General features: G+C 30.6%; 1 non-coding gene across 1 annotated transcript; it reads right to left on the reverse strand.

Annotated features, from left to right (window-relative positions):
* Nucleotides 1-3,279: 3,279 nt before the first annotated feature.
* Nucleotides 3,280-3,353, reverse strand: Trnat-cgu (transfer RNA threonine (anticodon CGU)). The gene has a single exon. It is a non-coding gene; the product is annotated as a tRNA-Thr (tRNA).
* Nucleotides 3,354-22,779: the final 19,426 nt, after the last annotated feature.

A 22,779-nucleotide genomic window follows, 5' to 3' on the forward strand; every position in this document is an offset into this window, starting at 1 on the left:
TGCATTATATGCACCTTACAAATTATGTAATTTGGATATTTTAGATATAAAAGTTTTATATTTGCACTTTTCACTGGAATTGAAAAGATAGAGGTAAATGATAAAAATCATGCTAAGTCAAATATTGATTTTTCTTTATATAGAAAAATACTAACTAGCAATGAAAAGGAGCATGACATATGCAACAAGAAATGCCACTATTATGTATAATTGTTGTATGCCATTTTTAAAAATTAAGGCATATGGGAATAAAGCAGCATGGCAATTTGAGCAAGAGAAACCATGGGAGAAGAAAATAAAATGCAGCACTAACAGTTTAGTTCATTCTAGCTCCTATAACAAAACACAGAACAGCTAATAAATAACAACAGAAATATTTTACTTGCATATCCAGAGGCTAGAAAGTCCAAGATGAAATACCAGCAACTCTGTGTCTGGTACTCAGTCTCTATTCAATGGATGGTACTTTCTTGCTGGGTCCTCCTGGTGAGGGGAATAACAAACTCCCTTGGCCTACTCATATCCTAATAACTTAAGACTCAACCTCTTAATAATATTGCACTGTGAATTAAAAAAAACATGAATTTTGTGGAGATACAAAGCATTTTGATTATAACAATGATCAGTAATTTCAGGAACACTTACTAGTTCTTAACATTGTAAGAAATTCACAATTTAGGGAACTGTATTTGTATATACTTAGTTTTTACTTTAGCCTTAGAGTATTCAATTGAGAGGCATTGTTTTCGAAGCTACTTATGTCAGCTGCTTTTTGTGATATCCGTGACAGTGCGGTTATATCATATATATGTAATAAATTTATTTGTCAAATCTGATTTCCATCCTGGATCTAAAAAAAATTCTTATTGATTTTTTCTTTTACAGTAAGGAAAAAACTAAGTTTTGCTAGCAGCTAAATTATTAGATTTTTTTTCTAAATTATTTTTAGATAATGAAACAGAAGTTTATACAATATTTGTGCAAATACATTTAACTCCTTTGTAGAATATTTCAATTTTCATTTTAAAAAATATATCAAGTTGGGCTGGGGATGTGGCTCCAGCGGAAATGTGCTCGCCTGGCATGTGCGGGGCGCGCTGGATTCCATCCTCAGCACCACATAAAAAAATAAAAGATAAAGATGTTTTGTTTGCCGAAAACTGAAAAATAAATATTAAAAAATTCTCTCTTTCTCCCTTCTCTCTCTCTCTCTCTTTAAAAAATATATCAAGTATACTTAACATCAGATCTGCTCTGTTAATAAAGTTTTAAATGCACAGTATATTTTTATCAGTTGTAGGCACAATGTTGTAAATCTGATCTCTAAAACATATCCTGGAATAACTGATACTTTACACTAATTGAACAAAATTCCTCAATGCCGCCTCTACTCAGCAACTGGAAATAAACATTTTATGTTCTGTTTCAATGCATGCATAGAATATATATTTCTAGTTGCATAGGATATATTGTAGAATTCAGATTAAAGGGTTTGACAAGTTAATAGAGTCACATCCATCACATCAGGACCACACAAAACAGTTTAATCACTAAAAATTCACTTATATAGCCCTTTTTTAGTCAACTCCAGCTATTAGATAAGACTTCTTCCCATTCCTACAGCTTTGCCTTTTCCAATATATCATGTAAGTGGATAATGCAATAAACATTTTGTGTCTTTTGAAAGTCATATTGATGTACAAATCAATAGTTCATTCCTCTTGTTATCGAGCAGTATTCCACAGAATATATGTAAAGCAGTCTTCTCTTATCCATAGTTTCACTTTTCATGATTCTGGGTACCTGTATTTGACAAGGGTCTGAAAATATTAAATGGAAAATTCTAGAAATTAACAATTTGCAAAGTTTGAACTGCGTGTCATTCTGAGTAGCGTGGTGAAATCTCATGCCCTCCCACTTCATTCCACCTGGGGCATGAATCATCCCTTTGCTACATGCCAGAGACATTCTAAAGTGCCTCGTTTAAGTGAAAAGTCAGAAGTTCTCAATAAGGGAATAAAAGAATCATATGCTGAAGTTGCTAAAATCTATAGTAAAATATGATGTTTTGAGAGAGAGAAAGAGAGAGAGGCCACATTCACATAACTTTTATTATAATACATTGTTATAATTGTTCTATGTAACTATTAGTTGTTATTATATTACTCTACCTCATTTATGAATTAAACTTTAGAGGGAGCATTGAGGAATTTTCTTCAATTGGATAAAGTTTTAGTTATACAACATGTTCATATTAACAGTAGCCAAGGTCTTTAAAGTACTGAAAGTAATTCTGAAATCCAAAATTCTTTACTGAGAAAAAAAACTCTCAAAAATGAATGATAAATACATAAATTTACAGACATACAAAACTGAACATATTTATTATTAACAGACCTATATCCCCTAAATGTTCAAAGATATTTTTCAAGTTCAAGGAAATTAATAAAATGTAAATATATAAAGAGATCTACACAGAAGGTTGAAGAGCATCAGAAATACAAACGGAATGGATAGATGTGTACTATCATTTTTTTCTGAAAATTATAAGTGCTTTTAAAGATAATTGACTATTTAATCCATCTAAAGAGCATAAATACAAAAGGCAGAATTATAGAATTTTAACTCTTTTAATTTCTTTTTCTGTATGTGTTGTAATATAATATCACTTGAAGATAGATTGTAATAAGTTGAAGATATAAAACACCAATTCAAAATTGATCAAATGTCAAACACAACAGTTACAGTGATGTAGCTCAGAAAAGAACATAGCATATAATCATAAAACCAAGGTATTATATTAATGTAAAATAGTGAGAAAAAGAGAAAAAGAGAACAAATAATGGAAGGAATGTCTCCTACACAACAACACACACACAAAAAAATTCTCACCAAATATAAGCTATTAAACTTAATCCTAAAATTGAAAATTAACATATTTAATGTTAATAGGCTAATGGAATCAATTAAAATGCAGAGATTGTTTTATTGGATTTAAAAATCTAAGAAGTCAAAGTGTACTATATATAAAAATACATAAAAATTAGATTAATAAATAGGTTAAAAATAAAAGTAAAAGTAAAATGTCTACCATGTTGTTAATACTAGTCTAAAGAAAGTAAAGAATATTCCCAAAGGGAAAGTAATTTCATAAGTATAAATGGGTTAAACTATGAAGAAAATGTTTAACAGATGAATGGAAAATTAGGTTTAAAAGACTTCTTGAATGAATTTGAAACATATATGTCTATAAGACAATGCAGACAGCATTCCACACTTTTGTGGTGCTGGGAATTAAACCCAGGGCCTTGTGCATACGAGGCAAGTGCTCTACCAACTGAGCTACATCCCCAGCCCAGAATGTTGAATTTTATCTAGAGAGATTATGTTAAGTGAAGATGTTTAGTACAATGAGGGAATTTTTAGAAAATTGTGAAAATAGCCTTAGAGTTAAAAAATTATCCATTAAGATATTTCACAAAAGGTTGGTGTAGATCTCTAGTGACATAGTGCCCAGATGCAACAGGCTTTTTTGGGGACATGACGATTGTAGGAGCAGTAGAACACATGCTCAACCACCACAAACTCTCATCCTTTTATCATACAAGATGACCACACATGTTCTGTATCAAGTCCAAGGTTACAGGAGGTAGAGGCCTGCCTAGGGGAAATACTTGTCAAGAGACTGCACTTTCCAAATGAGGAATCTCTATCCAAATACTGAGTTGCATATGTAGACATTAGCCTAAAAGGAGCTAAGCAACACTAAGTTTCCATTAAAAAAAAAAAAAAATTCTCAAGGGCTTGCAATACTAAGAACTAAATAGAGACTGTACATACTGAAAGCCAAGGTTTACATATGGATGATTCTTGGAATAACTTTGCAAATCAGGATGCTGACATGAATCTAAGGCTTTGCTGTCTCTCAGAAGCCTGGTTTAACTCATTTGATTAGCTTTTTGCTAAGCTGTTATAAAAAAGAAAATGAGCCTCGTGGGGCATCCAGATTTGTATCTTTTCAAAATCATAATTTGCCATAAATATACATATTTTAAGTCATATATGTATAATTCAAATATGCATATTTAAATTAGTGCCTGGTAGTACCAAGTAATTCATAATTATCTAAATTGTCTATACCTTTTATATTATAATAATACTCAGTAAGCATTAAATTAAAATGGGGATGCCAGATGGATAAGAATTGGATAAGAAGAGCAAAAGGGTTTGTGTGTATAAGTGTTTGTGTGTGTGTGTGTGTGTGTGTGTGTGTGTGTGTGTGTGTGTGTTGGCTTTAAACTTATGACATGTTTGCACACAGAAACACTGCCAGATCCCTTGAATATTGCACATCAGGAAGCCATTCAGATTTCTATTTTCTTTTTATTTTCTGCAGTTTTCCTTCTTGTTCTTAAACTTACATCTGATTCAACACTCACAGACTTTTTAAAAATATTTTACCCTTCCATAATCAGTTATCACCACTATTTATGTACCTGTTAATTTAACTATATACAAATGTCTTCTGCATAAAGTATTAAAATTTTAATTAAATACTCTTTCCCAAATCGACCTATATATCAATGCAATTCTAGTCTAAGAAATGGATATTGTATAGGCACTGATTCTACAATTCACATGGAAACAAAATCAGCTAAAAATAGCTAATCAATCTTGGAGACAGAAGTAAATCCAAGAAATTTAGCTTACCATACATCAAGATTTATCATACAGTTCCTTAATTTGGACAGGGTGATATTTTTGTAAAAATGAGCAGATCAATAAAAGAAAATAGAAGATTCAACTCATTTTATGACAAAAATAACACTAACACTACAGTGTCAGTGAGCAAATGTTTCTTCCAAATGCAAGACAAGAATTTTAATCTCTATTTTATCCTACACAATCCTAGATGGGCAGTAGATCTAAGTGAAAAGATCATCAGTGAAGTTTCTAAAAGTGAACATTGAGACCACCATCATGCCTTTAATTTAGGCAAAATTTTTATAGAAAAGCAAAACAAAACACTAACCATAAAGGGAAAAATGATGAATTGGAGTCTTCTTAAATTTATTTTTTTCATGAGAAAGACACACTAGGATGAAAACAAGCCTCACTATTGTAAATATATTCACAATAGAATATCAGATAGAAAAAGTTATATTTTAGAATATCCTTACAGTTCTGGACAAGGCATATATAAGGTAGGGATCATGTTAAGACAACAATAAACAAGACAGCAAAGCATTACTTTTCTGTAAAGAACTAGCACAATTAGTATATCAGCCAGTATCTGAAACCATGAAGACAGTAACTCATAATCATATTAGTGGAAAACAGATAAAGTTTATCAATATAGGAGGTTAGGAAGACTTGTATGTCTATGAGATCAGACTCCAATTAACTGAGGACAAACTTGCAACTCTAGAGTCCTTTACCCTCCTGCCAGGTGTTTAGGACCAAGCTGATCAAAACTAACTTTGTTCCTATCTACTCTTCAGAGTCAGCTAAGATTCCTCAGAGATCACTCTTGGGGACATGTGCAAAGCCTCTTGGCTCCTTTAGCTTCCCTCTATCAGTGGTGCCATCTGCCAGGATGAGTCAGAGTCTGGCTGACAATATGTGGCTTCTCTTGGAAGCATCAAGAACATTTCCATCCCTAGTGACTCCCCTCTTTGCAGAATTTGAACCAGTTGGCTTCCTGTTGTCTAGGATCCTTTCTATCTCTCTGATCAGCAGATTGGATGACTCACCAGAGTTGCAGGTTCCAAAATGTTGTCTGCTCTTTCCTTGGCCCTTTTACTTCTTTGACTTTGGTCTTCAAGTTTTTGATTTTTAAACACCTTGCAGGTCAGTTTCACCAGTCTTAAAGTGGAAGTAACAAGTTATAACTTCGATATCTATAATTTTACAGTTTATCCCTTTGATTTAATCAGGGTCATATTTAGTACTGGAAGTCAACATTATATACTGTCCTATAAGTGATGGTTTATTATATCAAATTAACTCATTTTTTTTTACTAGAAGGATTATCTTTGCAAAACACTAACATGCAACAGTTATAAAGTTTTCAAGGAAAATACAAAATGAAATTATAAGAGTAAAAATATATTCAATTTGTATAACAGTTATGAATAAAGAAAAAATATTTTTATAATCTTAAACCTTGATTTAGTTATATATTATATCCCCTATTTTGAGATCACAGTAAACTTTACAACAAAATCTGCTCTGATGTTGAATAACCATAACTTTTCACACCCCACCTGATAGAGAACAGACTTTGGGTTACTTCCTCCATCTTCACCCTCTTTCAGCAGGAAACAGTTTGGAGATGTCATTGCCCGTTTTTCCATAGAAGGGGAATGTAGAAATTGACAGTGGAGAAATGTAACAGTGGTCTACTTTATGATCATAACTCTTGCTGCTCTGCCACTGTAACTTATTTTTAAAATTATTATGTTTCTTTCTATTCCTCTCTCCCTGCTCTTCCATAATCTCTCCCCATCCTTAACCTTAGGGAAAAAGGATTACCTTTCATTCCCATCATAGGCAGATTATCTGTCCTTGAGTACACACTCACCATAGGAACAAAGTAATGCAGACTATGGGGATGGCACCAGTAGATCTCAGATATGACTATCCACCAATCTAACAAGTGAATTACAATTCCAACAAGAACACATGGAATGTAGCCTTTGAATCACCCCTTTAAAAGCTCCCTGTTCCTATTGATGGGCAGAATCACAGCCTCTGGAACAGAATTCCCCTGTGTTTCTCCTTTGCTAGCCAAGCAAAGAAACTTCTTTTTTTCTCTTTTATAAAAAAAGAAAGAAAAAAAGAAAATAAAAGAAAATTTTAATAGATGAAATAAACAGAGCTTGTTTCTCTTTAGTGCTTAATGGATGATTTCTGCAGATCTGCCTACTATCAACTTGCCCTAACTCGAGGAGTTAGAATTGAACCTGCCTAAAAAAGGGACACCAGACTAGGCAAACCATGAAAGTTAATACATATTCAGTAGGAAAGCCCAAAAGATAAGTAAATACAGGAGACCTTAGAAAAATAATCATGCTATTAATAATTAACTACTAATAAAATGAACAATTAATAATATTGCTAAAATTATAGTACTTTTATTTACTCCTATAATTTCTTTCATGTACATTGAAGTAGATCCCAGAATTAAAAGTTTGAACTTTTATTTTATTTTTTTTACTTTCATGTACATTGAAGTAGATCCCAGAATTAAAAGCTCTATGTCTTACAGTCAGTCAGTCTGATATTCTAATCTCACCATCTACCTCTCTATCACCAAATTACTGGCAATTGATTTTTTATTATAGACTATTTAGCATTTATTAAGAAACATATGTGATGACTCTTTTGTTATGCTGAAATGAGATATTGTCACTATGTAAAATTTTTCGAAGTATTCTTCCTATTGCTTTTCATATTGAAACACACACACACACACACACACACATATATATATATATTTCTAATGAGAAAATTTATCCAGTGAATAAAGGAGAAAGGGGCATGAATATTACATACATTTTCACATCCTTGCGCATCCCTTGGTGTAGTCACCATTTTCTCAGATTTCTTACTTTCTGTTTCTTTGTTATATTAGTATCTGACAAATTCCTTACTATTTTATTCCATTGCTAATTCTTATAATGGATACCAAAAGCATAACCCTCAAAACAATTATACTTCATCTTTGTTCTTATACTTAAGATTAGTAGGAACATTAACCTTGCATAATCAGAAGGTCTCCCAAGCAATCATGTTTATTTAGGACGTGCTGGGTGCAGAACCCTGTACTATGTAATATCAAAATCTACATTCAACATAAACTAACCTAGCAAGTGACTCATGTTATGTCAAAAATAATGAAAACTAATATCCATTTATTATTTATCTTTTTAATTTAATAAGAGCTTTGCCAACTGATGTCATACATTTTATCCACATTTTAATTTTTCATTTTAGGGAAGAATCCCTAAATCTTTAAAAAACAAAAACAAAATCTCCGTGATAATAAATTTTCTGCTAGAGACATGGCTTTAGATATGAAAAATTTCATTTATCTTTTTCTTTTAATTTTTTTTACTTACTTTTCAAAAGATCTTTGGTATATGACCACAAAATAAATACAATGTGAAATGACACTTGTAAAAGGCCTAAAAATACACCATCTTTCTTTTTCTTACTGGCGATATTTTTGACTATTTGTTTGAAGTAAACTTTTATGGTTTTACCTTTTATAATAATTAAGATTGCTGTTGTGAATTAAATACATATAATATGTGAAGACTTATATTAGACATTTACATAAATGTTTCACTGGATGATAAAATCACTGAGCCAAGGAAATGAGGATAGGGCAAATTAAGGAAATCTCTTGTTCACATTTCTATTAAAAGGCATATTGGAGATTTAAATATTGGTCTTTATGTTAGAAAACACTATGATTGTAACTAGTATAACTAATTGTCCATGCATTTTAAAACAGTGACTTATGGAATTAAAATTGGTAGTGAGTTTTTACAATACAGTTTGAACAGTGAAGAGTTGCTTATTGTCACTTGAAGCAAAAATTTGGAAGAGAGTAAAGCCAGATGTTCCAATGTAGGAACTACAGATGTTAAGTAAGTTGATTATGCATGTTAGCATAATTGCACTGAAAGTTAGAGATTTAAACTTTTTAATTAATACTAATTCAGATCTTCATTTTCTAACTTCTTTGCAGACAAAGTTGATGTGCCTGAAGTAAAAAACTATCATTGGATAGATATCTCTATTTAAATCATAAAGAGAAGTTCACTATGTGGAGAATAAAGCATGGGATATGAGGTATATTTAAAGAACATTTGGGGAAATGTTTCTAAAGTAAATATACAGGCTTCTATCCTTAATATATTAGAACAAATGTTTTCAGGGTAAATTTGCACCCTATATTACAAAATTAAAGGAATTTTGCAGTGTATAAGTACATGCCCATCTTATTGTACTATTAGTATTTTCCTTACATATTTCATATGTATCCATATAAATCTATTTGAATGAACATTTTGCATTTAAAAGTATGCTACTGAATTCTATAGAATAGTTCACGTTCACGTATGAATTTGATGAAGTTATTCCAACATTCACTTACTTCTTTGAGGAAAATTTTTTACCCAACTAGTGCACCAACAATAAGTGTCTGTGTATTGAGTTCTAACAAATGCATACATGAATGTAATCCAGACCTCACCCAAATTATCAAACATTATCACTCTAGAAAATTTGCTTATGCCTGTAACTATTAAATCACTGCCCTCATTCTTACTGAGCCAACTGTGGGTTTTTTTTTTTTTTGTATTTTTTTTTCCCACGGAATATTCAACTCCTTTCTAGATCTTCATAGAAAAGTGTACTTTTGTGTAATAATTATTTAATTCAAACTGCTTCTGAGATTCAGCCATATTTTGCATCAGTAATTTATTGCTTTTTATTGTTGACCAGTATTCCACTGTATGAATGCACCACAGTTAATCTATCCTTCTACTGATATTCACATGGGCTATTCCCATTTATGAATAAACTTGCTATTGTCATACCAGTCTTTCTGCAAAGATACATTTTTGCTTATCTTGGGTAAATACAGAGGATTGAAATTTCTATACAGTAATTGAAAAGTTTAGTTTTATTAAAAAAACAAGAGAACTTTTTCCAAAGTAATTTTGTCATTTTTACAACCTCATTAACAATGTATGAGAATCTGAATTGCTGTATGTCTTCAGGAATATGTATCATCATGTTGTTTTTGTTTTTACATATTTGGTGAATGTGAGATGATTGCATTGAGATCTTAATTTGCATTTACCTAATGAGAGAAATTTTTCAGTTTATTGATCATTGTGTATCTAAATTTTAAATGTTTCTGTTCAAAATGTTTGCTCTTAAAAAATGTTTGCTCTTTTTTTTGTACCCATCTTTACTTTGTCTTTTTATGACTGAGTTTTATAAGCTCTTCTCCTTTCTTAACAACCTACCTACCAGTGGATAACAGTGTTCACTCAGATATATATTTGAACTCAGATGACTGAATGAAGGTCTGTTTCTTTCCTTTGTTTTGTTCCCATAATGTGTGTGTCAACTCTTAGGCCAGGATAATACTTAGTTTTATAGTAAGGCTGGAAGTCAAGTAGTTTAACTTTCTTCTTTATTTAAGTTATTTTGCATAGGCTTAATTCTTTGCTCTAACATACAGAATTTATAATAATCTTGACAATTCCTGGAATTGTATTAAATTTGTAGAGCAAAGAAAGACAGGATGCATTAATAACATAGAAAACTCCAATTAATGCGTTCTTTTGTATTTGCTTAATTTCAATAGTAACACTTCAGTTAAAATGTTCTTGCACATGGTTAGAATGGGGTTTATTGTTTTCATCCAAACTGACAGAAAATGTATTCAATACTTTACCATAGGTCTTATGTCAACTACACATTTGCTGCAATGTCCTCCTTAAAATTAAGGGCCAATCCTTGTTCTATTTTGCTGAGAATTCCTTTATGGAATGGATGATAATTTTTGTCAAAATATTTTTTTCACATCTTTTAAAATCATTACCCTTTTTTTCATTTATTTTATTAATAGAAAAATTTTATTTTAGTTTTCAAAATAATTTATGTATTTAATGGGTACAAAGGGATGCACCCATTGAATTTGATGTACATATACATAGTGAAATTATTTCTAAAATTATGCAAATTAACATCCATCTTCTGCTACTGTGTGTGTGTGTGTGTGTGTGTGTTGTAAGGTATCAAAACTCTACATTCTTAAGTAAATGTCCAGTATGTAATACAATATTATTAATCATATCCATAATACTGTACATTCGATCTCCAGAAATCATTTAGTGTTTAGTATTTTAACAATTTTAAATATATATTATTATTAACTATAGCTGCCCTGATGTACTTAGTTGCCACTTTGTATAACATTTTGATATGTGATGGTACAAGTAATGCCACTTTTTGATAACAATTATTCTAACAGATATGAGGTAGTATCTTTTTGTAGTTTCGATTCATATTTCAACTAATGAATACTGATGCTAAGTATCTTTTTTATAAACTTCGTGTCAATTTGTAAGTCTTTCACACACAAAAAAAAATCTATTTACAATATATGCCTATTTTTAGATCAGGTTGTTTGTTTCCTTGGCTATTGACATATGTGAATTTCCATATATTTTTCATATAAACTTTAAAAAATCTTTTTTTGTTCATGTATCTATCTATCTACTTACGTACTTATTTATCTATTTATTTATTGGTGCTGGGGATTGAACCCAGGGCTTTATGCATGCCAGGCAAGCACTCTACCAACTGAGCTATATCCCTAGCTCCTGTATAGGAACTTTTTAATGGATACATTGTTAGCAAACATTCTTCTAATCTGTAAGTTGCTTTTCATTTTGTTAATTTTTTCTTTCACTGTGAAGAAGATTTTCAGTTTGAAGTATGCCATTTGTCTATTTTGAAATTTGTTGCCTGAGTTTTTGACCAAATCCAGGAAACGAATGCTAAGACCAATGTCTGAGAATCTTTCCACCTATGTTTTCTTGTATGAATTTTAGAAACCCAGGTCTTAAAATGACTGATTTAATGTCTTCATTTTTATGTATAGTGTACAGATCCAGTTTCATTTTGCATATGGATATCCAGTTTTTCCAACACCAATTATTGAAAGTCTATGCTTTCTCCATTGTATTTTTATACCTTGTGAAAATTTAGTTAATAACAAGTTTAATCTTTTTGTGAAATGGTTAAATCAAGCTAATTAACATATTAGGATCTACGCTCTGAGCTATTTTTAAAAATACAAGACATTATTAACCAAAGTTTAAAGTCAAAAAGGTATATAATAGATACTTAGAATTTATTCATTTTAATTGTGATCTATACCCTTTGATTAACATCTCTCTGTGTTTCCACACCTGTCCTGGAAATAGCCTTTCCAGGCCTGGCTTATTTCTTATTGACTGTGTAAAGTAAGTTTATTAGTCAGGGTTCCTTAGAGAAAGAAACTGAAATGATATATTCTGATGGAGATGTATATGATTATAAAGGAAGATTTACTAGATTGGTTTAGAGGATTAAAAGCTATATAATCCCATAATAGCAATCTTCAGATTGGAGTGCTGGAAGAACCAATAGCTGCTCAGTCCCAGAAACTGAAGCCTTAGAAAAAATGGGACCAATGCTGCAGCCATATTCCATGGAAGGAGGCCTGGAAACTGCATGGAGAGTCATTGGTAAGAGTCCACTTACTACAATTCAAAGAGCTGAAGTCCCATTTCCACAGGAGAATGCAGGAGCAATTCAAGCACCCATGAAGATAAAGAAAATGGTGCCTGCATCCAGATTGGCCTCTTCCTTTCTTCAACCTCTTTCCATCTAGGCTTCCCGTCCACTGGACTGCATTGTTCACATTCAGGGTGTTCTCCCACCACAGTTTTCTGTCCCATCTGTCAACCATCTCTGGAAATACCTTTGCTGACACATACAAAAGTCTTTTACTTCAATCTAGTAGACAATCCATATTAACCATCATAGTGAGTGACATTCTGCCAAAGGTAAATTAGAAAAAAACATGAAAAAATCAGTGGTTGTCACAAGTTGAGAGGGGGAGAACCACAGATGAACCATAGAGGATTTTTAGGGCAGTGAATATATGTTACTATAATCATGAATACATGCAATTACATATTTTTCCAAACCCATAGGATGTACACCTCCAAGAATGAACACTAATGTAATCAATGGATTTGGGGTGGTCAAAATAGGTTCATAAATTGTAACAAATATACTGCACTGGAAGGCTATATTGATAATAAGTGAAGTTATGCATGTGAGGGGCAGAGTGTATGGGAAATCTTTGAACCTTCCTCTTAATATTTGTAACCAAAACCTGCTCTAAAAAGTAAAGTCTCATTAAACAAAACAAAATGTACAAACATACCTGTTGTCTTTCAGCAGGTGAATGATTAAGCAAATGTGGTTTACATCCAAACAATGAAATACTACTTCACAACAACAACAACAAAAGGAAAACAGTATTGATATTTGGAACTATTTATGTGGTTATGCAAGAAATTATGCTGAATGAAAAAATGTAATAGCTAAAGCTCATATGAAGTTACACACACACACATACACACATGTGTGTATGTGTGTGTGTGTGTATATATATATATATATATATATATACAGACATATAAACAATATAAGCCTATTTTATGTATAACAAACATACATTTGTATAATATTCATTAAGTGACAAAGTCAGAAATGAAGAACAGATTAAACATTTTGTATAAGGTTTTATATAGTGTGATTGGATAAAAGATTTTAGAAATGAACTCCTAAATTTCAAAACAGTTTATTATGTACACTTATATGTTGGATATTTTTACCCTATGAAATATAAAGTATATGATATTTATTTAAATGTAAGATTTAACAATCACATAAATTAGTGACCTATTATATACTTTAATTCCAAATATCCTTTATCTTATCACTGCATCTAAAAAGTTACCCTCATAATTATATTCTTAAAAATTAAATTTTGCACAGTTTCATTGTATGTTAACCTATCTCTTTTGCTCTAGCATCTGCAAAATATCCCTAGACTATTTTGGCCTTCAGTTCTTTAAATTGCAAACATTTATTTACCTGTCATTTTGGGCCTCTGCAGTCTGAGCCTCTGGAGGCCAGAAAATGAATGTTACTCATGTTTTATAATGCATACAATCTTTCATATTAGAGGTCTTTTGCTAAGTTTTGATTAATGAATGACTGAATGAATACATGCATGAATGGGAATCAATTTCTCTCCTCCATCTATGGGGTTTGTGTGACATTTGTTATGAATTTAAATGGAGCTAGAATTGTCACAGGGGAATTAAGGAATTATATTTTTTGAGTTAGAGTCTGCATGAATGTGTACTAGATGTAATTGTTTTTTTACTAAATATATAGTATTCCAGGAATGCTAAATTAATTTTATAGCTTTTATTTCTACTGATTATACTTTTGCTCATCGTCAATTCTAAAATTTGATTTCCATTTTAACTAGAGAAAATGAAGTCAAATTTTTAGCATAAAGGTGTTGATGCTGGCCAGGGGGGTGAGTAGTTATGTGATGGGTTATTAGGGCATATATTGTAAATATTCTGAATGCAATCTTTTTACAAATGTTCTTGAAACACATAGTAATTTCTGTAAATGCATTTTAATACAATAGTTATAATTGATTCCCCATATAATTTTAAAAATACAACAAATCATTAAGTGTTCATTTTTGAGACTGTTCTTATAATACTGCTTAGATACAGAAATAGAACCAATGTTATTTCAAGCAAGGAAAAACTAATAGCACATTATGTAATTGAAGGTTATTATTACATATTCAACTTTTACCATAATAATTTGCTTCCTCAAATTATTGGCTTGTGATTTTATGACTGATAGCTTTCCAAAGATAATACATTTCATTTCTCAAATTGCTCATGCTTTCTACTTTTCAATAAGAATCAATTTTTAAATTCTTTAAAAGCATAACTTTTATTTTTTTAATTTTATTTTATTAGTTTTTCTTAGTTGAAACCATAACTTTAAAAAAATGGCCCCTTTACAAGTAAGGTAAAATATGTTGATTTACTTCCAGAAACATTTTTTAAGGAACAGCCTAATATCAGTTTTCATTGCTTCATCTTATCAGAAAATAAAAAAAATAAACAAATAAAATTCTAATTTCAACCTTATATTTGTGTTATTTCAATGATAAATTATTGCTACTAACAGAAAAGTGTTCATTTTATCACTAAACAAGTATAATATAAACCTGAGATTAAAACTCATGAAGTGAATGTTAATAAGAGATTTTCTGCATACATACTAACATAATTGAGTATGTAATTTTACCTATGTAAATTGCTTTATATAACTTGTTGTAGTTTCACATAACTGCAACATAACTACATAATTTCTTTTCAATGAAAAGCAAATTGTAAAAATGTAGAAATGAGTTTGCTTTGGAAATTTTAATGACAACAATTTAGTCTAAAATGTTAAGAAAATATTTTAGATGTGAAAAAAATATTATAGTTCTGAGTATAGATATTATTGATAAATATAATTTCAAATAGACACTTTCAAACATGCATTTACATACGCACATACATGCACATGTATACACACACACAACCAAACATATGCACCCACAAATATTTATGAATAATTAATAGCTGAGAATAAACATATTCCACATTAATTTGTTCACATTCATTTATTTTATTTTTTTATTTTTTAGTTGTAATTGGAAACAATACCTATTTATTTATTTATTTATTTTTATGTGGTGCTGAGGATGGAACCCAGCACTCTACTGCTGAGCCACAATCCCAGCCCTTCATTTATTTTAAATGGTTTATCATATTTTATCTAGGTTTTTACCATCTGTTCAAATGATATTTAGTAACTCTTAATTTTTCCTATGCATTCAGCACCTACCAACTACTTCCTTGACATTCTTATTTGCTATCATATCTCACACAAACCTCTCTAAGTGTAAATAAATACAACAATGTCATATAAAGTGTAATTCATGTACTTGTATATCATATTCCCCTTGATATTATGAGGTATGCTAATTATATTATCTAATGTTATTATTATTATTCAATAATGTCATAATTATGAAATTATGACATTTATCTGTATACCTAGCATTAAGGGTAAAATTGACATAATATTTGTTCAATATACAATTTTTACTACTAACATGTTCACTAAAACAGAATAGGAATAGTATTTGTAGAATAGTAACTTTTCCAAAGTTGACTTGATTCAAAGTTAAAATTCATACCCCTTCAATTATATCATTGAAACCATAATCCACTATAAATTTACTAATATTAAATTAATACAAGCATGAATTTATAAGACTTAAGCTAAGAATAGTAGTACACATTATATACATCTATAGTTATTACTTAAAATTTTAGTCAACCATGGGAAATGAGGGCCACCATTTTAACACTCATCATATAAAAAATGGAATTGATTAAAAGTAGCAAAAAAAGAGAATCCAGTCATCTGAAATTAATTTACAAAGACTCTAACTGCTTATTATAGAGCAAAACTTTATTTTCATTACATTAAAATAAACTCATAGATTTATTAATATCATTTATTATATAAAACTGAAGTAGTACATGCTACTGTTAAAAATGTATGAAATATACAGAGTAACCAATTTTTAAAATCAATAGTACTATTATAGTATTGATGTATCCATTTAAAAATTTTAAATGTTATGATTAATTATACATGACAGTAGAATGCATTTTGGCACATCATATATAAATGGAGTATAACTTCTCATTCTTCCATCATATATGCACATACAGTAATGATGTTGGATTCATTCTACTAACCCTCCTATCCTCAAACCCCCTCCTCTTTCTTCACTCACCTTTGTCTAATTCAAAGTTCCTCTATTCTGCCTTAGCATCCACTTCTTCTTGTGAATTAGCATCCATAAATCAGAGAAAACATTCAACTTTCAGTTTGGGGGGGTTACTTATTCGCTTAGCATGATAGATATTCTCCAAGTACACACACACACACACACACACACACACACACACACACACACACACATATATGAATTATACTCATAGCCCCTACTTTTTCTATATCATAGTGTCTTTATCCATTCACCTGGTAAAGGTTATCTAGGTTGGTTTCATAGTTTAGCTATTATGAATTGAGCTGCTATAAACTTGATATGGCTATATCATTGTAGTATGCTGATTTTAAGTCCTTTGGTTATAGACCGAGGAGTGGAATAACTGGGTCAAATGTTGGTTCCTTTCCAAGTTTTCTAAGAAATCTCCATACTGCTTTCCATGCTGGTTGCATTAATTTGCATTCTCACCAGCAATGCATCCGTGTTCCTTTGCCTCACATCCTCAACAACATTTACCGTTGCTTGTATTCTTGATAATTGCCATTCTGACTGGAGTGAGATGGAAATTCAGTGTAGTTTTGATTTGCATTTCTCTAACTGCTAGAGATGTTTAATAAATTTTTTTCAGATATTTGTTGATTGATTGTATTTCTTCTTCTGTGAAGTGTTTGTTCAGTATTAGCCGATTTATTGATTGGATTGTTTGTGTTAAGTTTTTTGAGTTCTTTCTATGGATATAGACATTTTAATATGAAAATTTTTGATTTATTTTATTTCAAACATTTTTTATGCATATGTACATGTGTGTTTATATGTATTTATAAAGAGTGATTGATATAAAGTGAATTATATCAACTGTGTGGTAGTCATAGCTCATTTTCTATTGTTTAATTATTGTTCCTATTTAAAATTTAGCATAAAAATATTATAAGTGTAAAATTGAAATTTTTAAGTTTTTAAAGTTCTGTCATAACCATATTTTAATATCAGCATTATATTACATGCATTTACCAGATTATATTGAACTGATCCTTTCAGACATATACAAAATATTTTGTTTATAAATTTTACTCTATCAATTATCTATATACTAATCTATGCTGAGGTTTTTGATATTCTTTATGTGACTTAGATTTAAGGTTAATAGTCGCCTTTGAAATTATCATATTATTGTTTTCATGGTATGATCAGGTAATGTATTTCAAAAAAGCATATTTTTTATGATTTTATATATATATATATATACATCCGTAAAGCATTTGCATTAATGTATAGCCTCAGATTAATGAAATTAATATATTGTAATCTGACAAGGAAATGTATAATATATGCCTTTAGAGTGTATATCAGAAGTGCTAAATTAAGGATCATTGTAATGATTCTTATCACAGAAAATAATTCAGCATAAGAAAATCTATTCATTTTAATTTCCTAAGCAGTTAATAGAAATAGCACAAATCAGTCTAAAAGCAATCACATGTTAAAATATAATAAATGTTCAGTAAATATGGGTGAAGAATATTATAGCAGATGTGATGCAATCTTTTATTGTTTTTTTCAATTTTATTTCATTTGTGTTAATGCCCCTCAGAATTTAGAAACTATTTCTAATAGCAGGAGATTGTAATAATATCTTTAGCTCAAATCTCAGCAATTTATGACAAGAAAAGTAACCTAATTTTGTAATTTCTTGATGGATTATTTCATTCAAATTTTCTTAAACCCAAACCTGGAAGATGAAACAGTGAGCAATAGATTGTTTTTTGAATCACTGATGTTGTGACCTACACTGTTTGAATAAACAAACAGAATAATAGTTCTCTAATTTGATCAGGTCTGTACTAACAACAACAACAACAAAAAAAATCTTATAACACAGATCCTTAGTGACTTATTTCAATAGATATTTTTCCTAACAGATCATAGAGCCAAAATTATCTTGCAGCCTTGTCCTAGTATACTTCAAGACAAGTACTTCTACTTCTTTACCAGTACAGAAAATATGAAAAATGGAGTACAGAGTAACTAAGTACATTATGTGAAAATATAATTATACAAAAAAATGCATGTTTTCTTCCAGCTTTAAAATTACTTATGACATTAAATTATTGGGAAGCAAGACAAATAAGATAGGTCCATTTGCACAGTTCCGTGATATCATGGAAAATAGCATTAAAATTACTTCCGGTCTAAACAAGGAGAGGTCTCTGGAGTAGAGTGAACATTTTGATGCAAATAGAAAGAGAAAGACTTCCTGCAATAATGAAAGAAGCAATGAACCTGAGCTAAGAATGACTGTCTATGAGAATCTTGTACTCACATATCTAGTACACGCTTCCTATCTCCTCTTAGACTCTGTCCAAACTCATTAGAAAGGTAATTGCAACTGTCTGTTCAAATACTGGAGAACAGCAATTGCATTTTTTCCTTTTGCTTCCTATTCCATTCACAGGTAATCTCTCTATGTCAGCTGATGATAAGGAAAGAACATGCAAACCTTGAATCCCTTGTAACCACTGGAGTATTCACTTCTACAATGAAATAACATCTATTGTATTTCAAGCAGATTTAATTTTTCAAAGCACTCTAATTCTTAGTGGGAGTTAGGGTATATTATTATTAAACTCTGTTAGAAGAGGATTACTTTTATATCTGAGAAACCAAATCAATGCAAATCATTTTTTAAAAGTCTTTGCATTCTCTTAAGCCTTTATAATGTTTCATTATAAACTTCTACTTTTGAGGTAAAAGTGTTTTCCTCATATTTATTATTTTATCTTGTCACCATGATGACAAATGCAGTTTTATTATTAATTTTTATTATTATTATTACCCCACTAAGTCATTTTTAGGCAACTAAAATAAGTTACCTGATAATTACATTAAACTAGTATGTTACCTAAAATAAAAAACTTGTTCCATTCCTTGACACAAACTATCAATGATAAGAGATAAGGAACTGCTTTGGAATTAAACACATAGTCCCTGCATTTTCTCTGTAACAATTTATCACTTTGAAAATGGAAATAAAATAACATCACAATACTATCCAAGGAAATAAGACATTTACAATATCAGACATATGGTGATTTTTCTATTAAATATATATGTCTATATTTTATCATCTTGTAATCCTTTGTCAAATTTCTCTTTAATATATCATTTTTGTTATTGTCATCTTTTCCTTGGAAAACATGAATATTCATATTCTCTATTAAATCTTAAATTACTCTGTGAAGACATTCAAATTTCACCTTGCACAGTCAAAATGATCTGTGTCTTTATATGTGTTTGCATAGTATCCAATAAAGCTTAAGAAAAGGAAAATGTCTATTTTCCCCATTAGGTTAAAATTTCAGGGTATGTAGTTATTTTACTCCCTAAAAATCTAATGTGAAATCTTTATTATATTAGTATGTCAACTGAAAATTTTGGCATAGCTATAAATACAATGGAATTTTATTTTTAGTATTTATTTAAAATTTCATGTAGAGCTAAAAATGTATTCAGCAAATTTCAGGACCATAATTGTTTGTTCCAATTAATTTATCAAAATTGTTTTGTTTTGTTTTTTTATTGATCCACAATTATGTCAACTATTGAAAGATGAGCCAGTTTGTAAGGAACTTGTTGCAGTCATATTTCCACAGGGTATGCTATTGTTTTCCTTTCCATTAAGGTATCACTACTTTCAGAAGATTCCAGATACTAATTACTAATCATTATCAGGATCCAATTAAAGATAGAAAAATATACTTAGAGAACCTTAGTTTACCTCAATATTAATAATCTTCTGGAATAATTAGTTTATTTATTAAGTCAATGTAAATCTTAAGCACTCAAAGAAGATAACCAGGCCATAGTAATGGATCAATGGTGGGCACCCTAGTGTATATATTACTGTTAAAAGTTTTTTATGAACCCCTGCAGGGTTCCTCTTCATATAAAGAGAACCCCTCAAAGTGACATTTCTTAAGGAAACATGAACATTTTCCTATAGAAAGACATGATACTTATTTTGGTAGGAAACACTATCTGCCAAATTGTATGAGTAACTTTCTAGAAATAGCATGACTTTCTTATTAGAGATATTCACATCCAGAAGGTTAGGGCATGCTCATCACTTTCAAGCATAATGGACACTCAAGATCAATAAAGGAATTTGTAAATATGATTAAGTTCTTTAATACTTATGTCCTACAGAACTTTATCACAGTCCCTCCTGAAGATTATATTCTTCTACTTAAATACAATTTGTTCCATTACCCTTATTTACATAAATTTTGACTTGTAATTATAGAGGTCAGAGTTTTATGCCATCTATGTCACCACTGTCTAACATGGTATGCTCTATTTGTGATGATAGAAATGTTCTATACATCTTTTCAACATGACAATCATTAGTCATTGAAATATGGCAAGGGCAACTAAAAAACTAAATTTTAAAAATTTTTGCATAAATCTAACAACTAAATTTAAATACTCATATGTGATTAGTTACTTCTTTATTGATGAGCTTAAAATTATACTGCTTAGATAGAGTTAGTCCTAAAATTGAACATAATATTGTTGACTGACATGACCAGTTCTTATTCTAGAAACATATTTATATTATTGTGTAGCAGGTTATATTATCAGCAACTAGACTTTGAGGAGTTCAGCAAGAGAGTGTTGATTGGAAATTAATACGTAGAAGGAAGATAGAGTAAATGGGATTGGGAAGAGAGAGCAAACAAATTGACTGCTTTAGGCCAGTCCTTTAAGAGTTCTGGTGTCCCTGTAATATGCTGTCCTTTGGGTACAGACTAAGGAGTGGGATAGCTTGAAGCACAATTCACAATAGCTAAACTGTAGAACTAACCTAGATCCCCTTCAGTAGATGAATGGATAAAGAAAATGTGGTATATATAAACATTGGGATATTATTCAGCAATAAAACAGAATAAAATCATGGCATTTGCAGGTAAATGGATGGAGCTGGAGAAGATAATGCTAAATAAAACTAGCCAATCACAAAAAAACAGATGCCAAATGATTTCTCTGATTTAAAGGATGCTGATTCATAATATGTTGCTGGGGGAGGGAGGTATAGGAGGTTTAAATGAACTCTAGATAGGGCAAAGGGAAAGAGAGGAGGGGAGGGGGCAGAGGGGTTGGAAAGATGGTGGAATGCAGTGGTCATCATTACCCTAAGTACATGTATGAAGAAATGAAGGATGTGACTCTGTGTACAACTGGAGATATGAAAAATTGTGCTCTATATGTGTAATATGAATTGTAATGCATCCTGTCGTCATACATAACAAATTCAATTTTTAAAAAAGTAAATAGAAACAAAATTTTCACATGTGATAGCATCTGTGTATAGGTTTTCAATATTTTTGCTTAAAAAGCACAATTATGATTTATTTTATATGAAGAACACTTTTATGTGATGTTAAAAGTAAAGATTATAACACAAAGAAGACCAATCAGTGGGACTGACGGTTTGGCATTTAATAAAAAGTTAAGTTACATGAAAGAGAGAGAGAGAGAGAGAGAGAGAGAGAGAGAGAGAGAGAGAGAGAGAGAGTGAGTTCTGGTGAGGCCAACTCCATTTCCACTTGGGCCTGCTCAGATTTAATTTTCCATAGACATTCAGGAAATATCACCTACAGCATTCCAATAAACCTTACTTTTTAGAAAAAAATTAAAAGAAGATTCATGTAAACATCCCTAATTGCTTAAACTGGTCTAGAGGTATCAATCCATATTTATGTTTTCCTCTGTGACAATTCATTCTTCTTACCACTGCTGCTATTGATGGTCTAACTGGTGATATAACTGAGATGTTCCAGCGCAAAAGGTCTGTGCCCTGGTCACGAATGCTTTTCATTAAATTGGGGAAGCTTCTGGACTACTTTTTTTAAAAATTATTTCCTATCCTGTTATCTTTCACCTCTCCCTCTGATACTCCTGTTGCATTTTCCAGTATCACTCAAGTCTCTGATTCTGTTTTGTTTTATTATTTTGTTTTTGGTTTTGATATGAAATGTTATATTGATTCTCTAAGTTCATCAATTCTTCCACTATCTCAGTCTGATGTTCCAATAATTTAAAACCTTCAGTTATTAAATTAACAAGTCCAGATTTTTTTTTGTATTCCTTCTATAATACTAATGACTTTTATTGATTTTATCTTTTTTGATTAGTTAATCATATTTTACTTTAGTATTTAATAATGGCCTGATTTTGTT

Source organism: Ictidomys tridecemlineatus, chromosome 4, assembly GCF_052094955.1.
Source record: "Ictidomys tridecemlineatus isolate mIctTri1 chromosome 4, mIctTri1.hap1, whole genome shotgun sequence".
In the NCBI taxonomy this organism is placed as follows: domain Eukaryota; kingdom Metazoa; phylum Chordata; class Mammalia; order Rodentia; family Sciuridae; genus Ictidomys; species Ictidomys tridecemlineatus.